Raw genomic sequence first — 16,021 nt, 5'->3', positions numbered from 1 at the left:
ACTTAAAGCTCAGCTTACTATGATGCAAATGGTCGCCCAGCCATTGGAAGGAGGTGCTGCGTGAAAAGAAGGGCTGGCAGAGGTAAATCTGGTGGGTGCTTTGTTTGCAGAGCAATGGACCACTGAGTGAGGCAGTGCACGCCCAGACAGCCTCAATCGGCCCTGGAGGGTGGGCAGCAGGGTGACTAATGGAGGAAGGCTGAGGTGGAGGTGGGCAGCCCCAAAGTTACAGGTAAGCCTCTTTGCTTTATGCTTGGCAACGAATCCTCACTTATGCTCATCTCTACTACTAACCTTATGGGCACTGAAACATGTCCCAACTCTATACTGAGCACTGAGTTTGCAAAGCGTAAACTATATTTTCAGTACAACGATGATGCATATAAGTCAATGCTTACATCTATGTTATATGTGGAAGGTGCACCTCTTACTTTTTTGGAAGATACAAGGGCAACATATTCAGTTCATAAATCAAGGCAGTTCAGAGAGTCGACGCAAATAAAGATGAACGGAAGCTTCCTGAACTTAATGGGCGCATCAGGAGCCGTGACACGAGAGAGATTTACCACACCCCTATTGTGCGAAACCAGTAATGGGGAAACCTTCCAATTCTCATTTCTGTTATCAGAATTCTGTACTTTAAATCTGATGTCTCGGGATCTCATAGTGAGACTGGGGTCCGATTTGCGCAGTATCCGAACGGGCTTGCAGGTAATACAAAAAGAAGATTTAACAGTGCAGGCTGGAAAATATGAATCACGACCCCTGATGCATGTCAGAGAGCGATAGGTTCCGTGCGCGATTCACTCACCCAGGAAGCAAGTGGCCATGTTAACCCCATTAACACCGATTTTCTTGCTGGAGATATGCTGCACTGCACAGCACACATACACCGCGATGGTCCTGACAAATCATAAGAGAAGGATTGGTTCAGGAGATTGGTTAAACCAGATCAGTTGTTATTGTGCGAATTTTATTGGAATGATCACAGATGTGCTGTCACTTTAAACTTTTTTTAAGTATCTGTGACGGTAAATAGACCCGGTTTTTTTTTGATGTGGTAGGCTCTTTTCCTCACGGATCATTGGAGAAGGCATCCAGCGACAGGTGTCAGAATTTGGGACCATGGGTACGACAGGCACAAAAAACGAAAGATTGTATCTTCAGGGTGGGTGTGGGTATCTGATTCAATGCAGTTATAAGGACGTATAGGAAAAAACTAAATTGGCTCACTCAGGCAGACAGGGCAGTCCAGGTAATCCCCGACAGGAGTCTCGAATGGCGTTTACCTATGGTAGATGTGTCGGGCCCAAGATTAAGAAGGGTCCCAACTGATTTTAGAGCAAAAGGCAAACACGATGTGGGGCTCAAACGAATCCTTAAGAATAACCCCGAAGTCTGAGTATCGTCCTTGCAAAGCAAAAGAGCCGTTAAAACCCGAGGCTGTGCAAGGAATTACTCCAGTCTTTGAATCTCTCTTATAGGCTGGAGTGATAATCCCCCGTGAATAACCACTGGTGAGAACACACATTTTTTTTCGTTCAAAAAGGCAAACATTCCAGGTGAATCGGGGGAATGGAGGTTTGTTCATGACCTGCAGGTTATCAAGAACGCTGTTGTTCCACACACACCAAATGTTCCCAACCCCTACATTATATTGGCTCAAATTCCACCGGATGTAAATGGATCTCTTGTGGATTTAGCAAATGCCTTGTTTTGTGTACCGTGACACGCGGACAGTCAATTCTGGTTCACTTTTCCATTCAAAGGCAAATGGTATACTTTCACGTGACATTTTCAAGATCACTGTGAGTCCCCACCGTAATTAACGAGGCTCTACACAGGAGTCTGGAGACTCTTGTTTTAACCGGGGGGTGGGGGTTGGGGGGTCAGCGCTTCTGCAGTATGTAAACGAATGCTTAATTGCAGCATCAACAGAGAAACAATGTGAGAAAGGTAGGCTTGCGATGCTCTGCCATCTACTCTCGCAAAACTACAATTTATGGAACAACAGTTGAAGTTCTTAGGTCACTTAATATCTGAACAAGGAAAGGCCATTGGTCAAGACAGAGTTCAAGCAAACCAGCAAAATTCAAAGCCTCACATGACGAAACAATTGTTATCCTTTTTGGTTATGTGATCCTGCTTAAAATGTTTAACCCGCATTACGCAAACCTTTAGGTGCCTAAAAGTGACAGAGTTCATGGTTCAGGTTTGCAGAGCTAGAGTCCGTTGCAGTGACCCCTGAGGTCTAGAGTGCCTTTGTTGAATTGAAATGGCACTCCAAACTACACCGACACTGGGATTACAAATCCAAACAAGCCTTTTGTACAAACAGTGGATGAGAAGCGTGCCTGCATGGCATTTGTGCTGATGCAGAATTATGTGTGGAAAATTGAGGCCAGTAGCTTACTTTTCACCTCAACTTTGATCCCGTAACGGCAGGATTGCATAAATGCCTTCGTGTCGTGCCTGCATTTGAAAACGCTGTTGTAGATTCCAGGGACATAGTCGGCTTTGTTGAATTAAACCGACTGGTCCCACATGCAGTATCCTTTCTGCTTTCTGAGCAAAACACAGCACACATGTCGGCTGCACGTTGGCTCACATACTATGCTATTGGAGAAGCCGAACATGACAATAAAGCGATGTAACGTCCTTAATGCTGCTTGTCTTCTCCCCACAGGAGACGGAGACCCACATCATTGTGTCGCTGTAATTAATGACATTTTAAGCCCGAGACCAGAAGTGTAGATTCACCAATTTAGAATCTGGATACGGCGTTTTATTGTGGATAGGTCAGCATTCAGAAGCAAAGAGATTGGCCAGTGTCTGGTATGTTGCAGCAACTACCCACGAGGTAGTCAAAGCGGGATCACTTCCTTCTCATCTGTCAGCGCAAGCAGCAGAGCTGATTGCCTTGATTGAGGCATGTAAATTGGCCAAAGGAAGAACAGTGAATATTTACATCGACAACAGATATGCATTCGGGGTTGTACATAATTTTGGATCCATGTGGAAAAACAAGGGCTTCTTGACCTCCACTGGAAAGCCAATCACATAAAATGGCCTGATCTCTGACCTCCTGAAAGCAGTCCGATTGCCAAAATCAATCACTGTATGTACATGTGAAGCCCACAGTAAAAAATATGATTCAATTTATCATGGCAATGACAATGTAGACTGAGCGGCATGTGTATGTCAAATATTTGTAATCCAAAGCAGACTTATGGGAGTTACAGTCTCAGGCCACATCGAAGAAGAAGCGTGAATGGACAAGGGCAGGGTGCAGAATGAGGGAATGGGTGTGGTGTGGCCCCAGTGGGAAACCCTGTCTACCACAATCTTTATTCCCTTTCTATGCCAAAGTAACACACTGTAAGGACCATGTGCCAAAAGTGGGGATGTACGACAATAGTTCAGCACGCTGGTACAGAAAGGGATTAACTCATTACTCATAACAATAATGTGAATAATGTGTTATCTCTGCCACTAATAATGTGGGGAGGGGAATACAAATGAATCAGGCAGAACACCCCCAATCCCAAAGACACTTTGAACATTTTAGATAGATTTTATTGAACTAACCCCCAGCGAAGGGAAAAGGCATTGTCTGGTTATAGTTGATGTTTTCCCATGGGGTGGAAGTGCTCCCACGTCTAAACAGGATGCCAGTGCAGTAGCCAAGGCTTTGCTAACAGAAATAATTCCGAGATGGGGCATCCCTGAAAGGCTAAGCAGCGACAATGGATAGCCATTTATAAATATTGCCCTCCAGCAGATCAGTGATTACTTGGGAATAAAGGTGAGGCAACATTGTGCCTACCACCCAGCGAGCGGTGGGGCAGTGGAAAGAGAGGAAACTACCCTTAAAAATAAATTGGCAAAATGTTGTGAGGAACTAGAGGTGACATGGACAAAGGCATTTCCAATTGTGATAATGTATATGATGGAGAGGAAGAGTAAATATTAGGACGTTTGAGATTTTGTTTGGAAGGTGGCCCAAAAGAGGAATTGGCCAAGACCAATTGTAAAACACATAACAGACCACTGTGAGGACGAGATATTATGTTACGGTATAAATCTCTCCACACTTCTGTCTCAAATACAGAATCAAAAGAAGGGCAGCACTACCCCAATCAGTAGAAGGGAAGATGCACAATCTAGAACCTGAAGCCTGGATAGTGGTGAAAGACTTCAGGAGCAAAAGCATGAAGGCGAAGAGCTGGCTGGGACCGTTCCAAGGGCTCCCTACAACACAGACAGCTGTTAAGATCGCCGAAAGAGCCACGTTGATACACGCCAGCCGTTGCAAACGTGTAGCTGACCTTGAGGAGACATTGGACAACACCAGATCCAAATAAGTGTAAGTAATGATTAGAAGACTCATAGAAATATGGGGCTGCATGGCAGGACGAGTCGTGAAGGCAGGGGTGTCTGGGATACAACAGCAGACGGTAATCTTAACCAAGGATGTTAAGTTGACCTTTACATGCCACCCATGCCCGTTTGGTAACCAGGACGACTATAAATAAAGCAATAAATATTTATGCAGAGATCCTTGTGTACCCAGTTACTGGCACTGCGTAGTATCCATCACGGTTACAGGTACACCTGACACAGGATATCGGTTTCCTGTTACCAAAGAAGGAGGTGCCATGGCAAGGGTAATAATAACCAAGATTCAGAAGAGCGATAAGGACGCCTGGTGGTGTGGAATAGATAGACCCTTCTCCGGTATCTATAGACAGGTGAATATAGTGGTACAGCCTCGCACCCACCCCACCCGAGATGAAGTGAAGAAGGTCCTCCAAGAAATAGTAGCTCCTGGACTCGAAAAGATGAATGTCCAATGACCCACACTACAGATGGGCGGAAAGGCCTTTTCCAAACTGACAGAAATGGAAGAAAGAAATAAACTGAATGGACAGCTAAAATGATCACAAATGAAAAAAGTAAAAGTGGATTCATTGAGAAAACATACAGCGCCAGATTTCACTTTCGTGGAAGTCTACTGTTAAGGACTCAGTGGTCTCACTGCTGTAGCAATGGGGGATTTCCTCTGACCGTTTATGTCGTTGACAACCTTCCCAAAGCAGGGAATTTGTATGGAACTGACAATTCATCCAGTATTGTCACAAACAGGATTCAGACGAGCATAAAACAAAGAAGTGTGAATCCTGGAAATCTGAAACAACAACAGGAATTGACAGAGAAACTCTGCAAGCCTGACAGCATCTGTGGAGACAAAGAGATTTAATGTTTCATATCACAGATTCAGGCTACTTATGCTTTTTATTGTTTTATTGCCTGGGTAATTGTCAATTTCACTTCGCGAAACAGCAGACTTACCAGAATCTCTCATTAGCTGACAGACGTCATCTGGAAAAATGCTAAATTCCTTTATCGGCTGTAATGCTGTTGCTGTTGCCCTGAGTTGGTGAAAGGCTGTCCTTCATTACCTTTTGCTTCTCCTTTATGTCGATGAGCAGCCATGGTGAATGGAGAATTTCTGTTTGTGTCCCTTTGTCTCTCTTTACCATCTCACTCTCTTCTACCTTCTCCCACTCTCTGTCGGTCAATATCCCTCGTTTTTGATTTATACTCTTGGAAAAGTGTTAAAATCGGAGGCTGTTCCGTGGCTTTCTCGGGCCCCCCGGCCAGAGTGTGTAGAACTGGGCTCACAGTCTCCAAGTAATGTCTGTGTTACTTAGGTCTGAGATCAGGTGACATTTGTTCACTCAAAACGTTATGAACTTTTACAATTCTAAATAGTATTCGTAATAGACCAGAAAAAAAAGCAGTTTCACTCCAATTATCGGATTTCTATGATGCCATTGCCGTTTGCCAAAAATCAATGAATGGTGACAGCAGACAATGAGAGCCATTATCTCATTGGATGCGTTATTACTACAACATTGTCCTGCAAGTCTGCAGTGTCTCCTGCGTCTCTTCATTATTCCCAAAAAACTAGAAAAGACGGACGGAGAATAATAGTAGAAGAGATAGGCAAATCCTTGTGGAACAAAGTAAAAAGAAGTCTGCGTTGATTTAGCAGGATAGAACATAGACTAATGGGTCCACATCAGGTGGTCTGGCTTGGGAGCACGAAATAATAACGGTCTGAGCTCAAACACAAGAAGCATGCTGAGCCGTCACTTTCGCGATGTTGGATAAACAATACGGCTTTTACAAGAAGTTTAAACAATGAGCTTTCAATGTACGGAACATTTCACAGCATTTGACACCATTAACGTCTGGTTATTACCATATGCTTTAACTGAGGAAACCACAGACACGGTTCTTCAAATCAATAAGGACATTTAATGAAGTATTTGATCACAGTTCATCGGACCACCTTTCTGTAATAAAGCTGCTCGATGAGAATTTATATCAACGCCCGTTTGTGCAGGAAAGAAGTTCACAGCTGGTGACTGTCCACTGAAAATGTACAGGAAGAGGCAATCTCTTCTTGCTTTGATTTCAAACAGATGCCTTCACCTCTTTAACCTGACCGGATAAACAGTATGCGTTCATCCTCTCGGGACCGATTTACAGCTTGAATGTGCACAGAAGGAAACTCATTCCAAGAGACCAGGGTAATTGTGGTGAATTTACCAGGAGTGGTGTTTGAGTTGGTGTTAACAGTGGGCAGTAAGGGCTAAACCATTAGCACTGACATTGATCCTTGTACCAACAGCTCCTCACTCACTTTCTGCCTCATTCAACTCAGTCATCATTGACTTTCAGTTTATCCTACTTTCCCTTCGAAACTTTACTTTTGTTCCGGACCACTTTCGGATGTCCACTTGAAAACTGCAGTTTTTTCAAACGAAATTCTGGAGAATGCACGTCAATCTTTGGGATAGGCTTCACTGCCCAACCATAATTACTCAAGAGATTAAGATGGTAAGTTACTTTACTTCGTCCTCGAAGTGCTCAACACAGTGATACAGCCATGATGTCGATAGGGAGGGAGTTCCAAGAATTAGACATAGCGACATTGAATGAACAGCGAGATAGTTTCAGCTCAGAAAGGCGAGATCCTTAGAGGGGATTTGCAGTGACAATTTATTCGGTGTATGTGCTGCCATGGCTGCCAGAGGATGTGGTGGAGGCTTGTACAATTGCAACATTTAAGAGGCATTTGAAATCATATATGAGTAGGAAGGGTTTGGAGGGATATGGGCCGTGTGCTGGCAAGAGGGAACAAATTGGGTTGGGATTTCCGGTCCGCATGGACAGGTTTGAATGAAGGGTCTGTTTCCCTGCAGTACATCTCTGTGACTCTATGATTCCAGTTGGATGCAATCAATCACTGGATTCCTTCTGGCAGAACCGGGTCTGTGCTCTCTGTTGAAGCAGAAAATGGTTTTCATTCAGAGTGGCCACAAGAAGAGAAATAAATCTTCATTTCCTGACTTGGAATTTTATCCAGGCCTGGGCGATTCAAACTCAGACTCTGAAGCAGGGATTCCACTGAAGTTGACAATAACCCTTTCGACCTAACCTGTACAAACCCTTGTGCCTATCATTGTTTGTCCCCACATTTTGAAGCACCGGTCCTTGCCGTGGGTGGTGAAGCATCTAACTACTGCCTCGCAGAAAAATCGTGGGGTCAGAGACCCGATCGATCTGTCATGAAGCGGGGATTGCATTGCTCAGAACAGACGTGTTTGCTGTGTGGGACTGAAATTGAGCTCGATCACACACAGATACGGTGTAACAGCTGCCAGCAGATGTCGAGACGGTTGGGACAGTTTCATTCACACTCTGGGAAAAAGACTGGATCCTAAATTCAGGGGAGATAAGTGTCACAGATAGAAGGCTGAAAATTGGTTTGGGAACGATATGAGTCATGATCGAATGACCAGATAGGCTGACCAGATGGGCTGAAAGCTCTAACTGTCCTCCGATGCCTTCTGGCCTCTGACCATCCAGTATCTAAGGAAATAGAAACAGAGTTAATCGTGCATTTCGAAGTCCTCATCTCATAACTCGGTGAGGTGAGAGATGGAACAGTTCTGCGATTAAATTTTGAGACTGGGAGAATGTTTGGAGACGGAGTAATAAAAGAGAAACTGAGTATAAAGTTGGGAGTCAGGAGATATTCAATAAAATAGGTAGACGGAAATGGACATGGAGTAATAAGTGTCACTGGTCTTGAAGACTTAACTCGGTTTTCCATTCCAAGATTCTACCAGACCTGCTGAGATTTTCCTGCAATTTCTTTTGTTGGTACTGAAACAGAAGGGAAAAGTCTGATGCTGGACCAATCAGCTCTGTCTGCTCTGTGGACGTTTGAATTCTCTATTCGAACAAATCACTTCTGACCCACACGGAGACCTCACAATCCTGCATCACACCCACCCCTGTTACTGACAATAAGCTGTTCATTACGTAAATACATATGGGTACACAACAGCATCATTTACCGAGTGAATTGGGAAAATTTCAGGGAGAGTTCCATTCGGTTTCCATCTGCGCATTCTGATTCAGTTAATTCTATTGAAGCACCATTTGACATGCAGCTGTCACTGTCATGTGGCCATTCGCATTCGACGACTCTGGACATTTTGGTTGGGGCACGTTTGGAATGGAACCTCACGTTTTGGAAGGGACATCTTTTATAACATATTCGGCCGAACCGATAACCTTGTCTCTTGCACCTGCAGTACAGTTCATTCCTCCACATTGCAAATAACATTATCCAAGTCTTTCAATTCTCAGATTTATTCCTTCAGACCATTACAATCCATTTAGGCCTTGCCCGGGATTTTTGATTCTCTGTTAATATTTTCATATTTTGACCCTGATCCTTAGGTCACCGAAGTGATTCCCAGACACTCTGGCAGACTGCAAATCAATCGGGAAAATACCTCAGGAAACCAAATCATTTCTGATTAGAGTGGAGGGAATACCACCTGCTGAAGAGACAGAGTCCTCACAATCAACACTTTCTTTGTTCTACCTGCCTACAAAGTTTACCACTTCTAATATTCGAGAAAGGAATTCTGATTATAATTTTTTTTAAAAACAGGAACAATCTTCTGAAGCCATTTCCAATTTGAATTAGATTTTTTTACCCTTTCACACGGTAACAGCCGTTCCTGAGGAAGGAGTTTCCATGAGCTGTGTCCCAGGGCTGGGCAGGAAGCCGCTGATTGAAACTGCAGTGGCCCCTTTGTGTTGGCAGCAGGGGCTTGTAGAGAATGGGGTCACATTTTGCTGCACGTGACCGTCTCACTCATTGAGGACTCAGGGTCAATCATGGATGAGTTCTCGTGGTTGTATTGTCAGTACATGGTCGATCTCAATACTTGATGTGAAATATTTGAGGCTCTGTGCTCTTTTTGGGCTAGGACAACCAACATTTCAGCCAAATGCTCTGACCATTTGAGACACAGCAACTGGCAGCAAAATTGTGCTTGTACCCATCCAAACGCACAGTGCTCGAGAGGATGTGGACAGCAGTAGTTCTCATTATTTTCAGAATCAGTTGCTCATGTTCCCGTGTTTATCGCAGAGAGGGTGAGAGACCCGAGGAGTAACAAACACACCCACAAAGCAATATCAGGACCTGTGTAGTTCTGTCATAAAAGGCTTCCTGCAGTGGTTCAATTGCAAAGTTGGGTTTCAAACCCACAACGCAATAGAGACTGGATCCGAAACCCAGCATATTAAAACTCTCTGGATTAGTGGTGCTGGAAGGGCACAGAAGTTCAGGCAGCATCCGAGGAGCATTAATATCGACGTTTCAGGCAAAAGCCCTTCATCAGGAATACAGGGTTTCGCCCAAAACGTCGATTTTACTGCTCCTCGGACGCTGCCTGTACTGCTGCGCTCTTCAGCACCACTAATCCTGAATCTGGTCTTCAGCATCTGTATTCATTGCTTTTACCTACATTAAACCACTCGGTGACGCTCCCTGACGATAACTAAGGGCCAAACATGTCAAGACTAATCTTTCAGTATCGCTCCACTTCAGGCAATTTCCCCAGGCACTTTCTATGAATACCTTAAAATAATTTTTAAAAATATTTACAACGATTTGAAAGGTTTGCACGTTGTGGACATTATTGAGAAGCTGAATATTCTTCGACAGTTTTCCCCGAAGCTTCAGGCCTGAGGGATGTTCTGGAAAAATTTAAAAAATCATGAGGTAGACGAACAGAGAACATAGTCAATCTACACTTTTTCAGAAGTCACATGAGTTTACAGTGAGATAGCATAGGTTTAATGTGAGAGCAGTATAATTTGAAAGGGACGTGAGCGACACTTGTTTTTAATACAGACATTTTTGTGCGTGTGGAATAAATTGCCACATTTAGTGGCAGAGTTTGGTGCACTCACAACACTTCAAAGGCATCTAAATGGGTATGCAGACAGGAATTGTTCGGAGAGATAGGGGACAAATATTGGCAAATATGTTTAGATTAGTTACGGTCATCTGTTCAACAGGTGCAAGGTGGATAGGAAGGTTTGCTTCCGTGCTCGGTAATTCTGTGACACTCCAGTACCTGACGACAGTTTGAATAGACCACTTGCAAAAACGCATGCTGTTTGTTCCTAAATCAGCGTGTTTGAATTTTATTTTTTTCTTGAGGCGTAATGTTTTGAAATGACACAGAGAGGAATGTTTTCCAGACATTTACAGATAATGACCATTCTCCTTGATACATTCCCAAGTTCTCCATCAAATAATTTCGTTGACTAAAAAAAACACACAAATCGTGTTATCCCCTTAACTCTCCAGTGAATCCAAAAACTGACAGCTCTTAACGTGGACCACGTGCAAAACTCAAAAGGCAGAGTCATTATCAGACACACAACCTCATTCCTTCTGTCTGTGGGGCAGTGCGAGACATGCATGTCAAGAACTGCTCACACAAATAACACCGAAGCAAATCCAAAAGGAGCTTCCCGACATTCTAGAGATTTAGTGCATTGCCAAGTAACAGAAAGTGCTCAAGTAACATTAAACAAAACAGAAAAATGTACTATGCAAAGTGAATATTACCAATTATATTCTCGATTAAATTAGGTCAACAATGGGCTGGTGCCTCCATCTGATCGAGCGAGCCAATCTCCAGCCTCCCTCACCGGGACAGTAATGAAGGAAATGAGAGAAATATAACAAAGTTTCACGTTGCGATTGCCCACCTTTTAGCCACAACAACAAAATACGAGGGAGCAGATTCAGTGCAGGATCTGGCTTTACAACAGCGGTGAAATAACGACGTCCACTCACTTTCAGGGAAAACTGTGAACAACTCACATTGTCCAGAATATGAATACACAGCGCAGGTTGTTTAATTCCCATATTCTACTGCTGTCCTGACATTCATACGATAATGTACCTTTCAAAGAGAGCGTTTGTAGCTGTGGAATGACAGTGGCAGCTGTTTCCCCTCGCTCTTACTGCCGCCCTTGGTCGTGTAGGGGCTGCAATTCTCTTCTTACACGCGGTAGTTGAGTGTGCAATTCTCTGTTGTGGAAAAGCAGAGTGTTTTGGAGCAGAAAGATGTGAAGTTCGGATGCTTCTGGAGTTCCTTTTGAAAAGTTCGGTGACGCTAGGAAGATGGTTTGCAGACTTTTCCTCCCTTTCTGGGTGACATTCTCAGCTCTGCAGAGGTTCCTGTGAAGCGCTGCTCTCATGTTTTGGTACGAATTCGTTCGTTTTCATTCCCGCTGCTTCCGTTTGTTGAGATTGCAGATTGGGTCCAACGGATGGAATCCGTGGATGAGTGCCCTGCTTCCAGGAATTGTCTGGCTGTATTCTGCTTGCCCTGTCCTATTATTGTTGTGCTATTCTAGTCGAATGTGTGGCCCTTGCCGTTTGTACGTATTGCTCCTAGGGACTGCTGGACTGACGCCCACACAAATTCTTTGCCAAGAACCAATATCCACCCAACTTCATTCGCAAATGCGTGGCACACAAAGTTCGCAACGAGGATTTGCTATGAGGTAATTTTTAAATCATGCTTCCCTGTGATAAAACCAAATTCTGGAAAACGATATCCGGACTCCTCCGAACCCTCGGACCTATGACAGCACAGAAACCGAGAGCCTCACTCAGACAACAACTCACAAGAATCCAAGGCCCAATACCCATCATGTGCAGGTCAAACGTGGTTGACGAGATTCCACGCAGGGACTGCACGAAACACGACATAGGAGAAAGAGGCTGACAACTAGAGAGCTGCATTCATAATTTCATCTGGACTGTAAACGCCTCGGACAGCTGTTCCTTGCAGTTATGCACAGAATATTGAATATCCCTGATTCCAGGGCTTGGAATTCGGATGATATGACCGTCTGCAGCACTGGATACTTCCTTATGTGAGGTAACTCCTGATGGAACACATGTCACACTCTATTGCTCATTGAGAAATACCTCCAAAAAAGGAGTTTAGAGCAGCATTTCTGTTGTCCTTCTGGGGCTGTCCCTGACATGCCCTGTGGCACTGCACTTATTCTGTGTTTCCTGAGGGTTCGGCACATGCTTCCACGATCGTATTATGGGCAGTAATCTGCATTTTCGCTTCAATAACGGGTGTGTGAAGCGGAGGTCCACCATTCTCTATTCGATTTTTCTCTTCTTATGCACAAGTGCAATACAGTAAAGGATCAATTGATATTGAAAGATGATATACAGAGGCGTGTGAAATACCTAAGTTTTAATGACATTTATGCAATGGTTATAGATTACCTTGATTCAGGAAATAAGGATGTAAAGTCTGTTTGGCTGGAATTCAGGAACAGTGAGGAATGAACTCACAAGCATGTGTAGTTTACAAGCCCACTCGCAGTAACCACAAAGCGAAATAAATCGTACAAGGGGAAAAAAAATGCGTGTGAGTGACAAAAATGGCATTAGTCATGCGTGATCTTAACTTCCCATCTAAAACTCTCGGTTCCATTGTAAAAACGTTTGGAGAACCAAAATCAAAAAAATCCCACATTTCCCATAAAACATCACGAGGGATATCTTGGTAATTGATTACTGTACTGGTGACTTAATTTTCTTATTTTCTTGGAAACCAACGCTTTAATTGTGAGCATCAGAAAAGCCTTTTGTTTTGCCAGCAAGAAATAAATATGTGATTAACCTTTGTTCGTTTCATGTATAAGAACACTGAGACTCCTCTGCACCGCACTTCTTTTGCATTTCTATCTATTTTAACACTAGTGTGTCTTTTGATTATTCCCAACAAAGTATATGACCTCGCATTCCCTACATGAAACTGCATCTGCCAAGAATACTCCAATTGTTGGAGGGAATCCTGAGGAACAGAATGTACATGTATTTGGAAAGGCAAGGACTGATTCGGGGTTGTTAACATGGCTTTGTGCGTGGGAAATCATGTCTCACAAACTTGATTGAGTTTTTTGAAGAAGTAACAAGGAAGATTGATGAGGGCAGAGCAGTAAATGTGATCCATACGGTCTTCAGTAAGGCGTTCAATAATGTTCCCCATGGGAGACTGATTGGCAAGGTTAGATCTCATGTAACAGCAGTGGACCTAACACCGACCCTTGTGGTACGCTGCCAAGACCTGGACACCAAGAACATGTTCCATCAACTACAACACTGTTTTCTTTTGGCAAGCCAATGACTGATCAAAGCTGCAATCTTTCCCACAGTTCCATTCCTCCGCATTTTGTATACTAGCCTATTGTGGGGAAACTTATCGAACAACTTGCTGAAAACCATATACACCACATCAACTGGGTTACTGTCATCTACCTGTTCGGTCACTTTGTCGAAAATGTCAACAAGATTCGTTAGGCAAGCCCTACCCATCACAAAACCGTGCTGACTGTCCCTGATCAGATTATTCTTTTCGAGATGGTCATAAATCCTATCTATAATAACCTTTTCCAACACGTTATCAACAACTGCAGTGAGACTCACTGGTCTGTAATTACCAGGGTTGTCTCTACGAAACTTTTTGAACAAGGGAACAACATATGCTATGCTCCATTCCACGTTTCTGTTCCTGTAGACAACGATGATTTGTCGATCAATTCCAAAGGCTCATCAATCTCTTCCCTTGCTTCCCATAAGGATCCTAGGACAGATCCCATCCGGCCCAGGGGACTTGTCTGTTTTCACACTCTTCAGTATTTCTATCATCTAATGCTTGTGAAACTCAATCTCTACCGCACTAGACGCAAGTATCTCTGTATCTTCCTCGCCAACATTTTCATGATCTACAGCGAACACTGTCGAAAAATATTTATTTAGTGCTTCCCCTATCTCCTCTGACTACACTCAAAACTTCCCACTATTATCCTTGATTGTCCCAAATTTAACTCTCGTCATTCTTTTCTTGCTGACATACCTATGGAAAGCCTTAGGGTTAACCCTGATCATATCTGCCAACAACTTCTCATGTCTCCTCCTGGCTCTTGTTAGCTCGCTTTTTAGGTCTTTCCTGATATCGGTGGAACCCTCGAGCGCTCTAACTGAGTGTTCACGTTTTGTCCCAACATAAGACTTTTTTCCTTCTTGACCAGGGATTCCACTTCCTTAGTAAACGTTCTATATCTTCCTCCCTACCTGACAGGTACATACTTATCAAGGACATACAGGAGCTTTTCCTTGAATAAGTTCCACATTTTTAATGTGCTCACCCCCTGCAGATTCCTACCCCATTCTGCGCTTCCAAAATCTTTCCTCATTGCATCGTGATTTCCCTTCCACCAGCTGAAACTCTTGCTCCGTGGAGTACACCTCTCCCTTACCATCAGGAAAGTAAATCTGAGAGAATTGTGATCGCTGTCTCCAAAGTGCTCACCTACTTCCAAATCTAAAACCTGGCCAGGCTCGTTACCCAGTACTAAATCGAAAGTGGCGTTATCCCTTGAAGGCATGTCTACATACTGTATCAGGAAGCCCTCCTGCACACACTGGTCAAAAACCCATCTATAGTACTCGTACTGTAGTGATCTCAGTCAATATTTGGATCTTGTCTTGAGTGTTCCAGAGTTTTTCATTGTACCAGAGTCTAGATGAAGTTTGTATTCCTCACGTACGGGAGCGAGAATTCTTTAAATGTCTTAGATCAGTTCCTGTGCCGAGAACATCAGAGTCAATGCCCCTTCCTCTACTCGGACTGACAATTTACACTTCTTCATTCTCCTCGGATTCCGTTTCCCAAAGAGTATCTCAAGAGTTCCACAGTTGGAGCCTAAATTATATGGTTTGCTTCCTAAACATTTTTCCAACTGCCAACTGACAATATTTTCACAGTATCTCTTCACAATCCTCTGGCTTGCACCATGTCCAGGGATGAGAAGTCCCGTTTGGTGGAGAGAGTTCCTAGGCTGGTGAGTTTCACTTTGGAACAAAGATGGTTAAGTGGCAATTTCCTGCGGTTGTTTGTAATGATGGGAGAGGGAGCGGTGGGGAATGAGCACTCTGACGAGCAGGAGGAAGTGTTGCCAATGACCAGAGTCAGAGAACAGAGGACAAGGGATGAAAGGAATCTAATGAAAAGCAGCACTTCTGCTCAGGGCGTTCAATAACAACTGCAGAAACCCGATGTGTCGAGCAGTGTATCTGGAAAGAGAAACAGAGATAATGTTTTAAATGTGGAGCATTTCTGATGAAGAACTCGAGTCTCTCAAGTCTAATCAAATTACAGGCTGGTTTGCAAAACAGGCTTTCTGAACTTTGAATTGTTCCAGCAGGAAAGCATTCATAAAGTAGTCAGCAGGATTCGAACCTACGTGGGGAAACCCCAATGGATTTCTAACCCAGCGCCTTAACCACTCGGCCATGACTACAGGCTGAATCGCACCCTGAGCATTGACCAAATCAGCCGTGATCTCATTGAAAGCTGCCGCTGACGAGAGTTAAATGTTTCCATCTCCTTTCATACCTTTGCTGTCATTTGTAAGGTGCGAGACACCAATGTAACAGAAGAAAAGCACAAAGTTAGGACAAGATATTTGCTGCAAAATTGATTCAAAATTATTTACTGAAAGGAAATTCACACTTGGCAATTTGCTA

The 16,021-nt window shown here is 43.7% G+C and overlaps 1 non-coding gene across 1 annotated transcript; it reads right to left on the bottom strand.

Moving 5' to 3' along the window:
- Positions 1-15,713: 15,713 nt before the first annotated feature.
- On the bottom strand, positions 15,714-15,795 carry trnas-aga (transfer RNA serine (anticodon AGA)). Its single transcript has one exon. It is a non-coding gene; the product is annotated as a tRNA-Ser (tRNA).
- Between the last annotated feature and the right edge of the window lie 226 nt (positions 15,796-16,021).

Source organism: Chiloscyllium punctatum, chromosome 1 (assembly GCF_047496795.1).
Source record: "Chiloscyllium punctatum isolate Juve2018m chromosome 1, sChiPun1.3, whole genome shotgun sequence".
Classification (NCBI taxonomy): domain Eukaryota; kingdom Metazoa; phylum Chordata; class Chondrichthyes; order Orectolobiformes; family Hemiscylliidae; genus Chiloscyllium; species Chiloscyllium punctatum.
Note: the sequence above shows the minus strand (reverse complement) of the source record. Positions and strands in the feature narration are given on the sequence as shown.